The following is a 20,554-nucleotide window of genomic DNA, read 5'->3' as shown; positions in this document are numbered from 1 at the left end:
CCCTAGGCAACACTTGGTATTATCCAACTTTGCACATCCTTGCCTGTTTAATGGATGTGAAGAGGTGTCTTGTGGTTTTAATATACACTTACGTGATTATAAGTGAAATTTGTGTATCAATTCATCTACTTGTTGGTCACTCAAGGCTCATCTTTGGTAAATTGCCTGTTCATATCCTTTGGCTATTTTTTCTATTGTTTTCTGTTTTGTTTTGTTTTCTCACTGATTTGCAGGAATTCTTAGTGTATTCAAGATATCAATCTCTTATTGGTTTTAGCCTTTGCAAACATCTCCCAATCTATCAACTTTCTCTTAACTTGTCTACAATGTTGTGTGTTGAATAGAAAACTTAATATTGATGTAGTCAGATCCATCATTCCTTTGGTTTTATGGTTTGAGCTTTCAAGGTCTTATTTAAGAAGTCCTTTCCTATCCTATGGTTATATATATTCTATTTTTATTTCTATTAACTTTATAGTTTTACCTTTCACTTCTAGATTTTTTTTATTCATCTAGAGGTCTCCTTTGCATATGGTTTGACATATGGATGGACAATATAAATATATTTACATGTGGAAATTTGCTCTTTTGAAATGTGACTCTCATGATATATGGATGGAGAAAATGTTATTTTTCTTTCTCCACGGTGAAACTGTTTCTCAACATTATGAAATAAAACCTCTCTTGTAGATTATTGTTCCCAAACCTTCATTTTGTTCCTACTATGGAATTATATATTCAAATCCTTTGCCATATGACTTTGCATTCCCTCCCACTATTGAAGTTGGAGTTGGTAATTTGTTGGGCCAATAGAATGTTAGTTTGTGTGATGTGAGCAGAGGCATTCGATGTATTTGAATAATTTGGTTTCACCCCTTGAGCTTCTGTCATTGCCCAAATGAGACATGTGGTGAAGACATGCATCTGATCTGCATTCTACAGCCAAGCCCAGCTGAACTCAACTGAGCTTGACCAAGCCTTGACTGATCTAGATGAGATCAGCTGAACCCTGGTAGACACACAGACTCATGAGGGAGAAAAATAAATGACTGTTGTAAGCCACTGATATTTGAGGTTGTTTGTTATGCAGTGTAATTATTGCAGCAATAGCTGACTAACTTAACATCCTTTCCTCACTGATTTGTGATGTTACCATTATCACATACTAAGTCCTTGTATGTAAAAGAGTTGTTTCTGAGGTATTGTTCTGCTCTTCTCTATGTTTGTTACTGCAACTTTTAAGATGTCTTAATATTTGAGCAGGTAACTCTATGTTTCTGATTTTCTTTTTTAAAAATGTCCAGGTTATAATGGCTTTTAATCTTCCATATGAATTTTAGAATAAGTTTATCTTCCTCAACTCCTGCTATCATTTTGAATGGTATTGCACTGAGATTATGAATAAATTTAGAGATGACTGATATTTTTAAAATGTTAAGTCATTCTAGCCATAAACATTATATTTGACTTTATTTGGGTTTTTGAGTCCTTTAGTAGAGTTTTAAATTTTTTCTCCATAAAGGCTTTGTGCATTCTTTTTAGATCAATTCTTGGAAACTTTTAGTTTTGTTGTATTGTAAACAGTATATTATTTTCTAGTTTGTTAACATTACTGTATAGGAATGCTTTTTGGTTTTCATAAGTAGACAAATACCCAAATAACAAACAAAAATAACAGTTGCAGGGCAATGATTCTCAAAGTTTTTCCAACTCATTGAAGTAAGCATGTTGATTCACTTAGCTAATATTTTATTTAGAATTTTTGCACCCGTGTTCATAAGTGAAAAGAGGTATGTTCTTTTCTTGGACTGTTCTTTTTTTAAATTTAGAATCTAATTTTGTTGTTTTGTTGTCTCTGCTTTCTCTTCTCATGATGGCTTTTTTATCCATTTGTTTTATAATTTGGATTGTGAGCTGATGCTTGCCCAGACTATCTATGGAATTCTGTGAGGCCTAGGTTAAGGATTGGCTTTTGTTTCCTAGCTCATGTAGTATGTATTCAAATCTTTTTAAGGAGCTTATAATCTAATTGAGAACATCAGAAATAACCACTTAGCTATTTAAATAACAGTAAAAAGGAAATCCTTTAATGCATATTATATAATTTTCAATTTTAGGCTTAAAAACCTATACTTGTTATTCATAATCATAACAGAAGATTAAAAGTACAGATAAGCAAAAGGAAAACTAGATAAAGATGAATCAAAACCTGACTATCTCTGGTAGACACACTTAAAGTCTTTCCAGACTTTTCTTCAGGTTGCGATTTAAATATTGCATTTATGTACTTTTGAGCATCTTAACTAGATTGTAAGCTATTTGAAAGAACAAAAATCTCATATAGTACATTTTTTATAACAATCACAATTCTTCAGACAACGCTCTTCAGAAGAAAAGTGACAATAACAATATAAATATATTTACATGTGGAAATTTGCTCTTTTGAAATGTGACTCCCATGAAAAATTCCATGTTATTTTTTTAAACCATACACTAGTAAGCTTCACACACATTGTATATTTATACGTAATACTGATAAAAGTGATTCATTTTTTAACCTTGTAAAATTTTTGACTTCTCTACTTTTCAGTGTTGTAGCTATTATACTTCCATGGCAATAAAAATGGAATTTTTAAGACATAATATACCTGGTCTTTGATAATTTTTATTTTAAATTCCTTTAAATATTAACATTATTAGTTACATAGTTAGATTCTTATTTAAAAATTCAGACAATTTAAGTCAAATTTTTCCAAACTTGTAGACATTGCAGTTAAAGTCCTGGGCCTGTGACCTTGTACTTATTAGTGTAACTTTGGTATTTCTAGACACTTGGGTTCCTGCCTTCCTCATATTTTCTTTCCCTTTCCTATTGTCTCTCATCTTTAAAAAAAATTCATAAAAGTTTAAAAATATATACAAAAGTAAAGAGAATGGTAATGAACCTTACATAACTGAGTTAATAATTATGAATCTGTCAAATTTGCTTAGTCTATCTTTCTTTTTTTCTTTCCTTCCTCCCTCTTTTTACTTTCTTTCTTTCACTGCAATTCTGAACAAAGCAAAACAACTCCCTGACATTCTGTCATTTATCCCTATCCTCTACAAAATAAGCACATTTTCTAAACTACAATGGCATTTTGCACCTAATAAAATGAACAACTCCCGAATAACCTCTATATCTAATCCATATTCAAATTTCCTTCAAATATTGGTTTGTTTGAAGCAGAATCCAACAAAGTCCACTTGTCTCATTTGATTCAGTTCTGAGTTTTACATTTCTTACCTCTCAATTTCCCAACATCTTTCTCTTTACCCACCTGTTCTTTATTTGCCCCCATCCTTACTTCTCTTTTACCATTTAATTATCTTACTGTCCTTTTTACCTCTGATTTTTTTTTTCCAGATGAAATTCCATTTGGGCATCTATTTGTGTAAAGTGTCTTATGCTTAAATATTAGAGAATCACAGAATCACACGAGAGTGAAGGTGTGAGAGACATTGATCCAAAGTCTATACTAGATCCTGAATATTTGAAGTTATTCCATAAGCTTTTTTTTTTTTTACATTTATTTATTCCTACCCTTCCCCCCCATAGTTTTGCCCTTGCTGTCTGCTCTCTGTGTCCATTCGCTGTGTGTTCTTCTGTGTCTTGTTGTCTTCTGTTTAGGCGGGACTGGGAATAGATCCTGGGACCTTCCAGAGTGGGAGAGAGGTACTCAGTCTCTCATACTAACTCAGCTCCCTGGTCTGCTGCATCTCTTATTGCCTCTCCTCTGTGTCTCCTTTTGTTGCATCATCTTGCTGCGCCAGTTGTCTGTAAGGGCAAGCACTCCTGTGTAGCCAGCACTCCACAGGGGCCAGTGGGGCAGCTTGCCTTCACCATTAGCCCTGGGAATCGAACCCTGGACCTCCCATATGGTAGACGGGAGCCCAATCACTTGAGTCACATCTGCTTCCTTCCATAAGCTTCTTAAAATGGGGATATAAAAAAAAATAGATGAATGAGGTATGCATATGGCATTTATGAAAGACAATTTACCAGCGTCATCTTTTTAGGGATGGTCTTCACAGTCATAACACAGGCCTGTATACAAGACATGTAGGAAAGGAAGTGACCACGAAATCAGAAATAGAAGCAAGATCAGAGGGAAGAAACAGATGTGGGAGAAAGAAAAAGAAGAGGAAGAAAGGAAAGAATAAATAGGAGTTGCTGAATTTTAATATTTATTCACATCACCTGGCAGTATTTATTGAAAAAGCAGATTTCCAGGTCCAACCTAGAGAGAGAGGTCTGAGAGCAGACCCAGGAATCTGGGTGGGCCTTGAACAAACTTTTTAATACTGGAGTAGAGAGAACACAGAATTAGGAAACGACACATGGTAGGGATTGGAGGAATGCCAATAACAATCGACTAAGGGGCAACTTCTGTCATAGGATCCTAACCCTGAGTATTTGGGGATCCTCTGAAAAATAATGATGTACATATAGACTCAAAATCTATTTCTGTGTTTTCATTATCCACTGTAGTATGTAAAATAACACTCACCAACTGCATTCACCTGAATCACTTCAGAGTGAAAGAAATAAAAGGACTTTCTAAAGTGTATCATTTGCACGTTCTCAATTTTTCTACAATAACCCACATTAGAAACAGAGCAGAGTTTTCCCACATGAGGATATGTAGTCTGTTTAGATTAACACAGGTGGCCTGGCTCAGGGAACACTGTCCGACTCCTGCAGATCACCAGGCACTGGGGTGGGGCCACTGGCCTCCTTGCACTGTGGAGTATCAAAAGAGTTTCAACACACTGAGGGGCAACACATGCAAAAGCTGTGTGCTACAGGCAGTTTGCGGCACACTTATTTTCTCAAGCGGATTGAGAACTTTAGTCTGAAATCATGACATCAGAGAAGTGGTAAGAGGTGTCTGGCTGAGTTTTCCAACAGAAATCCAGGGGATCTGAATCCTGAATTGACAAGTCAAGAAAGCCTCAATATAAATAGTCAACCTACATGTTCATTTAGTGCCTCTCCTCTAAATTCCAGATCACTGTAGTTTTTAATCTTATAATGATGAAAAACAAAATTATGTTATTTGCTTCAAGACCCTAAATCAATCCTATGGTCTCTCTAGTGGACTTACACATGGAAAAACGGAACGTTGGGAATTCTAAGTGGATTTGAAAATGTCATTTTGTAGGGATGCAATGTCTGATTTGCCTTACCTTGGTCTCTCGCTAGGAAGCAATTGCCGTAAGTTTAAAATAAACGTGCAGAAATGCACCTTGTGGGGAAGATGGTGGATTTTTGCCAGTGTATTTGCTTTTGTAGCACCACTATTCAGGTTTATTGGTGATTGCAGTTGCTTCCAAGTGCAAGTGCATCGAAAAGGTTATGGTCTGTAAAATGATCACTGGACAGTAGCCAAGAAATTGAGAAAAGCGATGGCTCTTGGGACGCAGCAGTGAGATCTAGCAGTGGACGCTCCCGACTTTGCTGTCAGGATTACAAGGTGACGGCGGGCTGAATAGTGGGAGAAAAAGGGAGTCCGGGAGGGTATGCTGGAGGAAGGTGAGGAGTACACGGGCATTTAAAAAGCAACCCTCTACAGCTTCGCTGATGCCAGGTTAAGTGCCTTCTCCAGAAACTCAACAAAGAAACGGTATGAATTCAGGAGCTGTTTCAACCTGCCCACACCCTACCCCGACTTCCCCCCAAAACCAGGCAAGAAGGGGGCAAATCCCATTGCCGAGGCTCGCGCCTCCTGCTTCCAGCCCCTTCAGATCCCACAGGCGGCCCCAGGGCTCAGCCCTGCACGACTTCGCCCGGGGACGGGACTGCTTGGACGAGGGGCAAAGTTTTGATTTGCTCACGGCAGCTCTGGCCGCCTCCCCTCAGCGCCCTCGGGGAGCGGGCTCGGCCGCAGGGGCTCCCAGGCAGCTCCAGGCAGAGGCTGAGCCGCAGCCGCAGCCGCCGCAGCCGCTGCAGAGCCTGCAGGCTGAGTAAGGAGCCTGCCTGCGCCGCCGCCGCCTCCTCCGGCCGGCACGGAGCTCGCAGCACAGCCAGCCCCACCGCTGTCACGCAGCCAGCAGCGCGGCCCCAGCTCTCACACGGTTATTTGCGTGACTGACCCGAACACCACGGGAGGGAGGGCGGGGCAGGGCGGGGGAGCGCGTCGGCCCGCCCCCTCCTCCCCCTCGGGCGCGCTGCAGCATCCTTCTCCTCCTCATTGGTCACCCGCTGACGTCCATCAAGCCCTGGACGCACTCGGATTGGCAGAAAGCGCACTTAGGGGGCGAGGGGGCAGAGTGACTCCGCCGATCGCCGGCGGCTCCTCTTTCCCTCCACCCCCCTACTTCAACGTCCACCCACCTCTCCCCACCCCCCACTCCTCTTCCCCCGCCCGGTTCGCGGCAGTGTCCTTACAAGACTCATTGGGCCCGGGGCGAAGCCAGCTGCCGACCGAGCCGCGCCGCCATTGGCCGACGCCCACGCCCGTCGGAGCGGCGGGCCTCGCCATTGGGTGACTCTGCTCCGCTCCCGCCCCCAACGCCTCGCCCTCTCGGTCGCCTCCTCCGCTCCGGCTCTGCCTCGGCCCCCTGTCCCCGCCCGTCCCCGCCGCATCTCCCCGTCCAGCTGGGCGGGGACTGCTGTACGAGTCTGTAAAGTCTGTGAGTCACTGCACAACCCATCAATCCAATTAAATGTCCTGAGCGAGCCGAGCAGGCGGTGCTGCCGCCGCTCTCGCCGCCCCGGCCGCCCCTGCTCGCAGCGCCCCTCTGATCCATGGCTGTCTGTCTGTACTTGTTACGGTGTAACGTCCTCCTCCTCCTCCTCCTCAGGAGAGGCTGCAGCTTCCCCTCAGCCTGCCGCCTCCTCAGCTTGGGGACTGCAAAGGCATGGGATAGACCCGGAGCCACTTCTCTCTGTCTCCCCTCCAGCCCTCGCTCAGTTCCCTCCCCCCTCTTAAATTAAAGTCTGTTCCTCGCTCCTCGTCGTTTTAAGATTTATTTGTCAGTCTATTATTTCCCTTTATTTGATTTCCCTCCCTGGGGCAGGGGGTCGCGGGGGCCGGTGGGTTTATTTTAGGGAGGGGGCTCCCCCCCCCAGTTCCCCTTCCATTCGGGGCCGTGACTTGATTTCCCCCTCGGCTCCCGCGCCTCAACTCGCCGCCTGCACCGAGTGCCGCCCCGCCGCCCGCGCCCGCGGCCCGGACGCCCGCTCCCGCGCTGCCGGCGCGACCCGCCTCGGAGCTGGCCGGGGGGCCCACTCCCTCGCAGAAGGGTGAGTACTGTGTTGGGTCCGCCGGGATCTGGAAAAACGCAGCCGGTCCACCCTGGGAAGGGCAGGGAGCACGACGTGGGCTGGAGATTCCTGGTCCCGCGCGGGTTTGAGGGGGCGACTCCCCCCCTCCGTCTGCCTCCGCCCCTCGACTCCTTCTTCACCAGCCTGGCCGGATTTTTTAGTATTGCCACACTTCCACCTTCGGGGCTTTATAGCGCTTATAACATAAGCGGCGATGGCGTGCATTCTGCCTTCGGGATGCTCCGTGAGCAGTAATAATCAGCGATCTGACGGACCCTAGGACCTACCAAAAGTGTAAAACGGCCAATGGGTTCATTTTGCTCAAAATCAAAGTTAAACTTTTATTCAATAAAGGCCAAGCAAAAGATATTTCTCATTTGAATGTTGTGGTGATAGAGCAGCGGCAGGCGGATTGCCTAGTGCCACTCTTAGTGTTTTTATTTTAAAATAAAATACGGGTTCCTTTTAAAAAATATGGTAATTTCTTATTAATGTTAATTCACAATTAATCACTATTAAAGTAAAGGACTTTGAACCTGTTGGAGGAAAGCAAGGTAAGATGGAAATCCTGTTTGACACTTTAGCTCATCTCTTCTAGGAAGGCATTGCAACACAGAATTTTGTATTTCTCAGTCACTGGAAACAGTGGGATGTGTTAAGGATGTAAGAGGAATATGGATTTTTTTTCTTTTGATATGTCTTATGTATACTTGATTGCTCTTTAAGCAATATCATGTTACAGAATTTTGGTAACATTTTAATTTGGCTTCTCGGCTGTCAGCAGTTTAAAAGTACACATGCTTTATGAGATTCTTGCTCATGTATCTTTAATTTGAGATAAAAGTAAAAATCATATGAAATAGTTACTTTTAATCTGCTTCTGAGGTTGCTTTTGAGAATTCAGCCTATTAAAATGGTATTACCCTTTTTGAATCAAATTCTGGGCTTGTCCACGGGGTTCAAATTAGGCCAAACCAAACAACATGTTTTGAAATATTAAAGTACAGAAAAGGCTTTAGTAGTTCATTCTCTCCTTCTCTTTCAGACTAACCAGAATAAGTTGTCACTAAATTTAATTTTAAAGAATAGCCTGTTCTGAAATCTGCCAAGTTGCTGCAGAAAGATTTTTTTTTTAAGAGTAGAAATCTGGGTGTGATCAGTCCAAAGTAGTAAAGTTGAAAGGTGACTCAAATGTAAATACTACCTTAAGGAAATACTTGCTGTAAGCCCCAGAACCTTGCAAAGTGTTTCAGGAAGACTTATACAAAGTCTTTTTTGAATTATTTAATAAACTTCATCATGTGACCTTTGCTCATGAGTGTAAGACTGAACCACTGAGAGGCCTCCTATAGCACAGGGGTGTACCATGCTGCCTGAATTTAAATTTTGCCACCATCCTTCACTGGCTATGTGACTTTGAGCAAGTTTCTAATGTGGCCTTTGCCAGTTTTCTCAAATAAACGGGATGGCTGAATGATTTCTCCTCTGTGGGTTGTTGTGAGGATTGAGTGCATTTAAAAGAGAACTCTGGAAGCTGCCCCACCATCAGCCTCTTCAGGAGACTGTCTGCTGTAAGTGGTTAAGAGTAGGCACTCTGGAACCAGATTCTGTGAGTTCAAGCCCCAGTAGTTATTCTTGTTTTCTCTGTAGGCTTGGTCACTTTCTTTCTTTCTGCCTTAGATTCCTCATCTGTGAAATGGTAATAGTAGCAGCACCTACCTCATAGGGTTACTGTGAGGACAAAATGAGTTACTAGAAATCCTGAACGCTGTGTGGTATACCATTTTAAGTTTAATTAATTCTCTGTTACGCTCCTTGTATGGGTGACCATTATTTTTTCATGGCATATTTAGATGTATATATATAATTTGGTAAAGATAGAGTTATTGCTGTTAATAAAGTAAGCAGATTAAAGAAAACAATATGCATGATATTAACTGAGATTTCTACCTTTAAACTAGAGTTTGAACGAGCCTTTCCAAAACTTAGTTATTGAATTGAGTTGAATTGACCACACCATTTAAACTTGCATAGTTGAATGTACATTACTCTATTATATTATAATATCTATCACACATTTGCTTTTTTTTTTTTAAGATTTATTATATTTATTTCTCTCCACTTCCCTCCCCCATTTTCTGCTCTCTTGTGTCCATTCCCTGTGTGTGCTTCTGTGTCTGCTTGCATTCTTGGCAGCACCGGGAATCTGTGTCTCTTTTTGTTGCATAATCTTGCTGCATCAGCTCTCCACATGTGCAGCACCACTCCTGGGCGGGCTGCGCTCTTTTTTATGCAGGATGGCTCTCCTTGCTGGACGCACTCCTTGCATGTGGGGCTCCCCTACGCGGGAAACACCCCTGTGTGGCACGGCACTCCTTGCGCACAGCAGCACTGTGCCTGGGTCAGCTCACCACACGGGTCAGGAGGCCCTGGGTTCAAACCGTGGACCTCCTATATGGTAGGTAGGTGCTCTATCAGTTGAGCCACATCTGCTTCCCCACATCTGCTCTTATCTTTGCTTTTTCTCCCCTACCAAATCGAATGCTCTTTAAGAGTAAGAATTGTGTTTCAGTCATAATTTAATGTTTGATTCCTAGCAGAGTGCCTGGTACATAAAGAAACTTAATAAGTGATTGTGAAATGAATTAAATACGGTTTCAAGTTATTTATGAGTACCTGAATTAATGTTTTAAGTGATATTGTAAAGAATACTCCGATTTGTATCATTGAATTGAATATTCACTTTCTCAGTCATTTTTGTAAATCAAGAAAAAGGGGAGAATTATAGTGTAGTTTACCTTTTATGGAGAAAATATTTCTTTAATCTGAAGATTAACTTTAAAATGTCTGAAAAATAGTTGTCTAATATTGTCCTTTGATACCTGACATGTTCATTTCTTATTTTAAAACTTTATTTCTGATTCCCAAAACTTCTACCACTGTTACATGTTATTATAGTTAATTTGAATTATAGAAATTAGATTTTGAGTGTCCCAAATGATGATGTGATATCTTCTTCAGAATTAATAATAATGAAGTGAATTTATCAAACTAATATTGTAAAGATAAAACTGCACTGTTTCTTTAATGATTGAAACTTTATTTCTCTTTTCATTCAAGAATGAAATGTTTTCTCTTGAGCAACCTTAATAAATAATTAGCTATTGGACTAGCTGTAGTAAATAGTGTGATAGGAATCATAAAAGAGGTATATGCAATTAGTAAATATAACACATAAACTTTAAACTTCACCACACCACATACTTAATAGACATTATACAAGTGGAAAATATACTTTTAAAACAAACTAAATTGATGGGGCCCACCACCTGCTTCATTTTTATAGAATCATTCTTTTTTACTTGTCAATAAAATTCAGTTTAATTACTGTGCCCTTTGTAGTTATAGAATGCAAGAAATATCTTTCATGAAGGAGATATCCTCTGTAACAAATGTCTGAATACTAATCTTCTCAGAAGTGTTACAATATCGCATAACATTGGTAAAATTTTGCAAATTTGTGAAATATCTATTGCAATGTAGAAAATCTTTGTCTAACCAAATCAGCAGTTACCCACTCTTTAGTTGAAAATATTGCGTTTTCATTGGCTAAAACAATTAATTTAGAAAACTTGTCTTTTTTTTCCTTTTTTTTATATATGTTTATTTTTATTTTTGTTATTTCTTTTGTGTTCATATACCTTTTAAAACAGCTAATCTAAAATGGAATTTTTTTAGCATTTACAGGCATTTAGAAACTACATTTCTGGTCTACGTGAGAGATGGAAGGTCACTGGTTTTTTGCTTGACACATTTTAGTATGATGCTGTTCCCATAGCTCACATCTCTTTCTTTCATTTAATATTTTCTTTTTCTTTTGGTGAAGATATTCAGGTAAGTATTAATATTTCATGGTCATATGTGATGTCACCAACTTTTTTAAAAAAAATAATGTTTGTGATGTGGAATCTGGAAAGAAGAAGAAAGACTAGAGATAATCTTTAAGGCTTGCAGCATTTTTCCCCCTTGTCTTCTAGCATTAGGAAGATTGCTTACTATATACACAGACATCAAAAGGAGAGGAAAATAACATATGCATTGTCTACTAACATAAACTCATTTAAGGTCCATGGAGTTCTCACCTGAGCCATGCTACTGATTGGCACCTGACCTTGAGTATTACGCTTAATCTCCACAAGGGTCCTGATCTTATCCCAACTGTGGGAAGAGGGAAGGCAGCTACCCTGCCCTCACTCTTCAAGGAAGTTTTAGGGGATAACTTGTCAGTGCTTTTTAGAAGCATTTGGGAAAGGCAAAATGCAGACAAATACAAAGTTAACATTAGTGTTTAGAAATAGATTTTTAGAAACCATTATTTGAAAATTGTGACCTTTTAGATCTTTTATCTAAAGGGCCTTTTTCCGTTTATATTTTATTTGAAGGGACTTCTTATTGATATGTTCACAAAAATGTATGAAGTACGTTTTAAAGAGGCAAAGAAATTTTGACTTAATTCAGTGGAGTTTTAAGTATCAACACTGAGATTTGTACAGTCTGGGTTAAAGCAGTTGTGAGAACAACTTTATGTATCTAGGAGATAATACATTTTATAGAGTTAATGTTTGTAAAACTTGTACTTTCATTGTAGGAAAAAATGTTCAGATATATCAGATTCCATTAGGAATAAATCCAAACAGAAAAATTAGTCCTATTATTTACTTTTAAATTTCAAAATGATCACTTGGTTATAGCATCTCTCCTTATACTTACTTGTTTTATGCCTTGAATACAAGGAACCATGCACATTTCAGAATATAGTGGCTTGGAGAATTTTATTCATTCCAGAGAATCTTTTATTTAGTAAGGTGAGGGAAGGCCTATGTGGAAAGGCTGCATTTTATTTATTATTTGAGAAGTTGTGAGCTTACAAAACAGTCGTGTATAATGTACAGAATTCCCATACATCACTTCTCCCCCGACACCTTGCATTGTTGTGGAACATTGTTACAGATTATGAAAGAATATCATCAAAATATTACTGTTAACTATGGTCCATAGCTTACATTTGGTGTATTTTTTCCATCACCCTCACTGTTATTAACACCATCTATTAGTGTTGTACATTTGTTATATTAATAGTTCATGCTCTTCTATTTGTACTGTTACTACAGTCCATCATCCACCACATGAAATACTGCATTTTTTAAAAGATGTATTTTATGTATTTATACATACAATGAGGTCCCCCTCGTTGTTTGTGCTCTCTGTTTGTCTTCTTTTTGGGAGGCACTGGGAACCGAACCCGGGACCTCCCATATGATAGGCGGCCACCCACATGCTTGAGCCACAACTGCTTTCCAAAAGGCTGCATTTTAAGAAACTTGTTTTTTCTCTCATGTCCTAAAAATGAGTTAGGAGTCTTGTATAAAAAGTCAAAGGATCTGGAGTTAACACATTCATATAAGTACGTTTCCTTGAATTCAGCTTTATCTCTGGTTATTAGTGGAAGAGTTGTCATACTTCAAGAAGTTACTTTTTAAAGTAGAAATCAAATTCTAGTGTACTCGGAGTTAGACCTAGGAAAACAAGCAAGGCATACAAATAAATATTTATTATAACTAATACTAAGAACATTGATAGTGATCCTCAAAGGTGAGGTTTCTAAGCAGAACACTTTTAAAAACACATTGTCCTTTTGTTCTTACTGTTCAACAACCAATATCCTGTAACTTAGAAAAATCAGATTTCTTTTCCACTTTTGAATTTAATGTCCACATTGCTATTTATAATGTTTTATGTGGTGGTATGAATAACTCTTTGGTATTGAATATTTATTTTAACATACTAAATAAAATGGTAAATAGTCCACCTTTTATTTAATTTTTATGTTTTCACAACTTCTTCCCTTTGCACTGCCATTATTTTTCATTTTCTCAGTATTTCCATTTGAGTCTTTCTTTCTTTTTATGCAGCATCTTTTTATTTGGCTTTGTCTTCTTTTTGTGTTGGAATTCTTTTTCCTTCTTCATAGCAGTTCTTTCTCCTTTGCTTTTTCCCTTTGCTTCTGTTTAAAGTACGGAGTAGGGTTCTCATTTAGTTCAGTCTGCTTTCATATAAGACTATGCAAAAGTATTTTATATAGAAAATTTGCTTTGCCTTGTCTTAAAACATGAGCTGTCTGTATACTTTAGCCACACAAAACTTAAGGGGCCATTTTTCAGACCTAAAAACGAGCTTTATATAGCTTAGGTAAGATGGTAGAAAGGGAAAACTGCAACATGTTTAGTATTTACTGCTTCTCTGTTAATCTATTTTAGGGAGAGGGAAATCCACAGAATTTTATCTGTCCATGTTACCTTGAAATGTCTCAAACAAATGATTTTGTTTTGCTCCAAATCCAGCCCACCTGACCACTTGGAGGCTGGCCAGCTAAGAAGATCGCATCAGACGTGAAGAGCAGCTCTGCTGCTTTGTTTTGTTTTGAACTCCTTAAGACCAGACAGAACATCATACCACGTCCACTGTGAGGTTTTCCAGGGTTCACCGTGGTTGAGTGATTAATGGTCTTTGGTGGGGTAACCATAAGCTTTATTGTTTCCTATGGCTTCAACTCAAACGAGATGTAACCCTTTGGGTTAATTTTTGTTTTGATTTTAAGGGTCCTTTTTACCCAGAAAATCAAAGGGTATGTAATTGGGTATGTATTTTTAAACAAAAAAGATGTACATAAAGATCCTATGAGTAAAAAGTTTTCCTCAGGGCCAAAATGTCTTGAATTGGAATGTTTAATAGTCTCTCAAAATACCTGACATTATTTAAACTATAGTTGAAAGCCTTTAAATTAGGTTAAACAAAATGAATTCTCCTTTTAATTTAGAAAACAAACAGTCCATTGTTACTTTTTATTTAAACAATTCAAATACAAGATTAAGGAAACTGTGTTTAGGAGTTGATTAAGTACAGATTTTCCAGAAATTGTTCTTTATAAAATCATCGCCTCATAGAAGAAGTTTAATCTTTTTTTATATACCTATATACCACTCCTGGCTTCCATTCACTTAGTTTATTCAAAGGATGGTTATTGAGTACCTACTATGTGCCAGCTGCTCTCCTAGGCACACATGATACAGGAGTGAATAAAATAGACAAATATTCATGCCCTTGTGGAAATTACATTCCAAACTATTTTTGTGTGCATAGAGCTTGTTATTTACTATTTGGAGATACATTATACATTAAACAATGTATAATAATAACCTGAAAAAGAAGTTAGGTGAAGCGGGTGTAGCTCAGTGGTTGAGCATGTGCTTCACATATACAATGTCCTGGGTTCAATTCGTGGTACCTCCTGAAAAATAAAATAAAAAAAGAAGCTAGGATTTAAAATTTTTTTATGTCTATACTTAGAAATCTTAAATCCTGAAACAAAACTACATTTGAATGGATAATTTTCACTTGAGTTTGCATTGAAATATTTTAAAAACAAAACAATAAACCTTCTGGTTATTTCCACCAGAAATCATGAATCATCCTCATTTACAAACCCTGCAAAACCTTACAGTGGACATGTTCTGAAATTTCTCCTAGGTTTTCCTTATACTTTTTAAGTTGGTTTCTCCTGTTGCTTTGTTTTGTCTGTGACAGAGCCAGAAAAAGAAGTGTAACGCTGAAAATTGCACAATGGAGATGTAGTCATCTTGGATATATTGCACAATTAACAAGAAAATCTTAAGTTTGCTTTGTCTAGTATACAAAGAGAACTATTTTTTGTTTGTTGCTATGATTGTAAAAATGATGTTCATTTTCTAAACAAGCAAATAAGATCCTTAGTGTTGTTCATTACCTCCTCAAATAGTAAAACAGATATACCTAAGTGCTTATGCAGTGCAAATAGCATTAATATGATATAATACTTTGGTTACATTCAATTTATTATTTTATTTATTTTCATTCATAAATATATTTTTTAAAGATTTATTTTATTTATTTCTCTCCCCTTCTCCTCCCCCCACCCCCGTTGTCTGTCCTCTATGCCCATTTGCTACGTGTTCTTCTTTTTGTCCACTTCTGTTGTCAGTGGCACGGGAATCTGTGTTTCTTTTTGTTGTGTCATCTTGCTGTGTCAGCTCTCCGTGTGTGCTGTACCATTCCTGGGCACGCTGCACTTTCTTTTGTGCTGGGCGGCTCTCCTTATGGGGCATGCTCCTTGCACGCAGGGCTCCCCTACGCGGGGGACACCCGTGTGGCACGGCACTCCTTGTGTGCATCAGCTCTGCGCATGGGCCAGCTCCATATGGGTCAAGGAGGCCCAGGGTTTGAACCGTGGACCTCCTATGTGGTAGACGGACGCCCTAACCACTGGGCCAAGTCTGCTTCCCCATAAATATTTAATACATGTCCCAAGTGCTTGTGAGTATCAGAGACTACTAACACATAGCACTTGCCTGTAACGGCATTCGCAGTCTAGTAGAAGAGACAAAAGATCCTCACACGAAATGAAATCTCGTGTATTAGGCTATATGTGACTTAGCTTCCTGGGAAGTCTGACGTAGGCCACCAGAGTGAGTCTAGTCCTAGGTCAAATGAAGGCCCTGGGTGGCCTCAGTGGAAGTCTGTCCTTGCTTTCATGTTTGGACAAAGATGGTTAGCATGCCTTTGTACCTTAGACAACTCTTTGCTACTTAGTGAGCTTTCGCTGGCTATTGCAGCATTTCAGCAAATAAGGGGAGGGAGAGGGAACGGAGTACACAGCCTGACCATTTGTCTCATTTGCTGGCTCTCTTCTTGGGAAGCAGAAACTCTGCACTGGAGAATAGAATATGTGGACGCTAAGCACGGATATGTTTTAGGTTTTTGAGAACAAAAATGATTCCGTATTTTGGGGAAGCCAGATATATCAGTGATAATCAATCCCCTGTGGATAAGAGCAGCCCTCTGAAAATGGAAGAAACACCGAAAGGGGAGGGAAGAAGTGGAGGTGGACGTTTGACAGGTACTGAGGACATACTCTTCCTCCGTTTTGCCTGGAGCAGCCCTGCTATAGTACAGTTGTACTCTGGGCCTAATATGCAAAATTTAGGAAGTCTGTATATACTGTCATAATATGTATGTATAATCCTTCTAAATTGTTTTGCTTTGGAATTACCAGAAATTCCTGTCTTGTGTATGTTTAAATTCTCAAACAGTATTGTATGATTATGGCTTTTCTTTTCAGTTTGCTGGGTATTTGAAAATATTAAGAATCTCTTAATATGTAAATGAAGATAATGCAATTTATGTTTGTCTCTTAGATTTAAATTAGAGGAGAAATCCAAAGTTTGAACATTTATTTATCTGTTAATGAAAGTATTTGGGGAAGTGTATGTGGCTCAAGTGATAGAGCTTCCACCTACCATATGGAAGGACCTGGGTTCGATCCCTGGGACCTCCTGGTGAAAAAGAAGAGAAAGTGTGCCTATGTGGTGAGCCAATGCCCTGCGCAAGTGAGTCATGCAGCAAGATGATGGTCAAAAGAGAGACAAGGGGAGAGTCAAGGTGAAGAGCAGCAGAAACCAGGAACTGAGGTGGCACAATTGACAGGGAACCTCTCTCTCCATCAGAGATCTCCAGGATCAAATTCAGTGAATCCTAGAAGAGAGAAAATGAGAAGAGAAGATAACACAGACAGCAAAAAACAGCAGGGCAGGAGGAGGGGAAAGAGGGAAAATAAATAAATCAATCTTTTTTAAAAAAGTATTTGGATACTTGTGTGGAGACTTCTTTTTTTTTTAATTAACAATCTCTTCTCCTGAAAACCATATCTGTGTTACAACCATCATACATATATTTTATTTAAAAAACCACCTAGGGTAGATACATTCATTATCTCCATTGTGGTGATGATGGTTTCAAGGATGTAGGCCTATGAAAAAACCTATCAAATTATACATTTTCAATGCTTTTATTGTATATCAGTAAAGCTGTTAAAAAAAATGCCACCTAGTTTGTAAGGTATATTTTCAAGATAAAATCCTTAGTGAAGGAACTTTATTTTTAAAGCTTGCCATTTCTTTATTTTTTTAATTTCTCTCTTTTTATTTAATCTACTTTTATTTACCTATATCCCATTCTCGAGAAACATATTTCAAGTAAGAAACATGAATAGACACAAGTAGGCCTGTGCACAAGTTAAAATTCAGGTAAGCCCTTAGAGGGTTTTTTCCATATGAAAGAATCACTGGAGTGTCTTTAATTTGTCCAAATTTGAACTCCTTTCCTTATAGTTTAACTGATTATGACTTATCTTTGGCATTAAGAAAAGAATATGATTTTAGTAAGGCTTTATCTATTTATTTATTCTTTTTTATTTCTCTACCCTTCCCTGTCTGTCTGTCCCCCCCCCACCCCCCACCGTTGTCTGCTCTCTGTGTCCATTTGCTGTGTGTTCTTCTGTGTCCACTTGTATTCTTGTCAGCAACACCCGGAATCTGTGTCTGTTTTTGTTGCGTCATCATGCTGCATTAGCTCTCTGTGCAGCGCCATTCCTGGGCAGGCTGCACTTTCTTTGCGCTGGGTGGCTCTCCTTATGGGGCGCACTCCTTGCACGTGAGGTTCCCCTATGCGGGGGACACCCCTATGTGGGATGGCACTCCTTGTGCACATCAGCACTGCATGTGGGCCAGCTCATCACATGGGTCAGGAGGCCCTGGGTTTGAACCTTGGACCTCCCATGTGGTAGGTGGACACCCTATCTGTTGGGCCAAATCCACTTCCCTAGTAAGGCTTTTTAAAAAGAGGTTAAATAGCTTAATGCTGCTCTTTAAATATTGGCCCCTTACCCCCCTTTTCTGCATTTTTGTAAAATTAAATTTTGGCATGTTGGGTCAAAATAGATTTGTTTAGGAAGAGCTAAGTCTCATTCTTCTTGCCCCTATGGTTTTGAGCAGAGCACAGAAGGCTTCATATATGTTTAAGTAACGGTTTAGTAGTAATTGAATATTCCTCTGTTACCAATGTATGTTTCAGGAACATTTCTTCATTGTTTGAATTAAAGCCTACATTAAGTTTAAAACATTGGCAAGCTTTCATGAATGAAAGATAGTTTAGAAAAATTATCAGAGTTGTCTTTCTGGGGTAGGGACTATCAGGGTGTTAATGAGCTGTGACTTTCAAGGCCAGGCTCTTACTACCTTATCCAGGGGTGTGGTCTTCCCCCATCAAATTCCCTCACACCCAGACTTACTATTGTAAAACTTTTCTAACTTGTAGAAAACTTGAAATAATTCAATGAACACCCATATTCCTTTCACCTAATTGTTACCCTTTTGCCGTATTTGCTTTATGAAAACCTCTCTTTCTCTGTATGTATACTTTTTTTCTGTACCATGTGAAAATAAGTTTTAGACATTATGACTCCTTGCCATTAAATACTTCAGCATGTATCTCCTAAGAATAAGGATATTCTCCTATATACTCACAATATCATGATCACACTGAAGAAAATAATAATTTCAAAAGCTCTTTCCCAAAGGTTTACTTCTACTAATTAAAGGCTTACAAATTAGGTTTATATTTATCTACTAAAAGTTAAATGCATATGATATATGGAGTTGTGCAGAATATGAAATGCTGGCAATTTTTGCTAAAGACATTGTTCTCACTGTTTGCGATCAGGTCACCATTTCAAAAATTTTTATGAGATAAATGCATTTTCTTACACATGGTAAGGTAAGATCCTTTCTAGTTCTAAATCATGATCATGTCATGAGAAAAGAACATTTATCAAAGCTCATGCCATGTGTGGTTTAGTGGGAAAAGCCCAGGTTCCCCTCCAGAGTGATGTTGGTTTAAATACTCCTTCTGCCACTTACTGAAGGTGACCTTGGGGTTGTTGCGTTCTTGTGTCAGTTAGGTTGCTTTCAGAAACCATGCTCAAGCTGCCTAGAATCATCAGGAAAGTTATCATTTCATAACAAATCCAGAGGTAGGGCAGGCTCTAGGGTTGGTTGATTCAGTAGTTCAGGTTCTTAACATCTTTCTGCTGTGCCACACTCCATGTTGGCTCCAAGCTCTTTTTCAACCCCTTTCCTCATGCTGGTTCACATCCATACAGTGCATTGTTCAGAGGAAAACAGAAACCTCACCACAGGTGTGGACTATCAGTCCTGCTATTTAATTGGCATTTCTGCCCACCTCTGGACCAGTAACCATCTTCAGAAGGGAGCCACGCCCTGAGTGGCATTTCCCCAGAGCTGGGGATGAGCTTCTCTTAGGGAAGGGAAGGAAAGAGTGGACGGTGCGTATGCCACTAACAGGGATCGTTACTCTGTTTGCTCAGCTTTGAAGTGGGAACAGTGATATCTACCTCTATGATTATTAACTGATACAAATTATGTAATGTACCAACACAAAGCTGATATTTAATAAATGCTAATTCCTATTTTTTCTTCTCTCCTTTCCATCTTATAGAAAATCCTGTCTTCTTTTGACACTGACATATATCATACAATAAGCATATGTAAGTGACTTTCCTTTAGTTGGTGTCTTAACTGTCCTCCCACCTCAGTATCTAGGGCACAGCATTTTATGTGAGTTTTGCAGATTGGTCAGATATCTCCATTAATGTGTCTTGGCCCATCTTATTCTTTTTTACATATTTCAACTCCATTTTATATTACAAAGTCAGGGAAGGGAAACTGTCAATAATGCATATAAGGGAGCAGGAGCAGCTCAGTGGTTGAGCGTATGCTTCACATGTACGAGGTCCTGGGTTCAATCCCTGGTACCTCCTTAAAAAAATAAAAAAATAAGTAAATAAATAAAGCATATATATTCATCGATTCTGATCAAATCCGAACAAAAATCTCTTTGATTTTATTATCCGTAAAAACAACAGAGCTGAAATAGATTTTCCCCTTTTATTAAAAGAAAAGCACCATCACCTGTGAAAAAGTCAGCAAAATAAAATGCTCTGTTTTAAAGTACAGTATCTTATTTGTCCAGGAGAGACCAGGTCTTTGATGTTTTGGAAAAATCTAGATATTCCACAGTCATTTAGATGCTCTGATTTCTGCAAAACTTACTTTCTAAAAAGAACTGTGTCTAACTTACTAGCAGATCTAGTAAGTTTGTTTGGTTTGAACCTTCTCATACCCACCCTGAGAGAGTCGTTTTCCAAACATGAACAATGAAGGGTCTTTGTTCAGGCATGCCTTTTTCAAAATACAGAGGACTCATTTTTTCCCTATGGTATTTTTAAAGTACTTT

At 39.1% G+C, this 20,554-nt stretch overlaps 1 protein-coding gene across 1 annotated transcript in view; it reads left to right on the top strand.

Moving 5' to 3' along the window:
• Positions 1 to 3,558: 3,558 nt before the first annotated feature.
• SERTAD2 (SERTA domain containing 2) overlaps positions 3,559 to 20,554 on the top strand; it is a 120,327-nt gene continuing 103,331 nt past the window's right edge. Inside the window, exon 1 of the mRNA XM_023590721.2 lies at positions 3,559 to 7,288. The gene's annotated coding sequence lies outside the window, so the exon portion shown is untranslated. The remainder of the gene's footprint in view (positions 7,289 to 20,554) is intronic.

Source organism: Dasypus novemcinctus, chromosome 17 (genome assembly GCF_030445035.2).
Source record: "Dasypus novemcinctus isolate mDasNov1 chromosome 17, mDasNov1.1.hap2, whole genome shotgun sequence".
NCBI lineage: Eukaryota > Metazoa > Chordata > Mammalia > Cingulata > Dasypodidae > Dasypus > Dasypus novemcinctus.
This window is presented reverse-complemented; position numbering and strand designations above follow the sequence as displayed.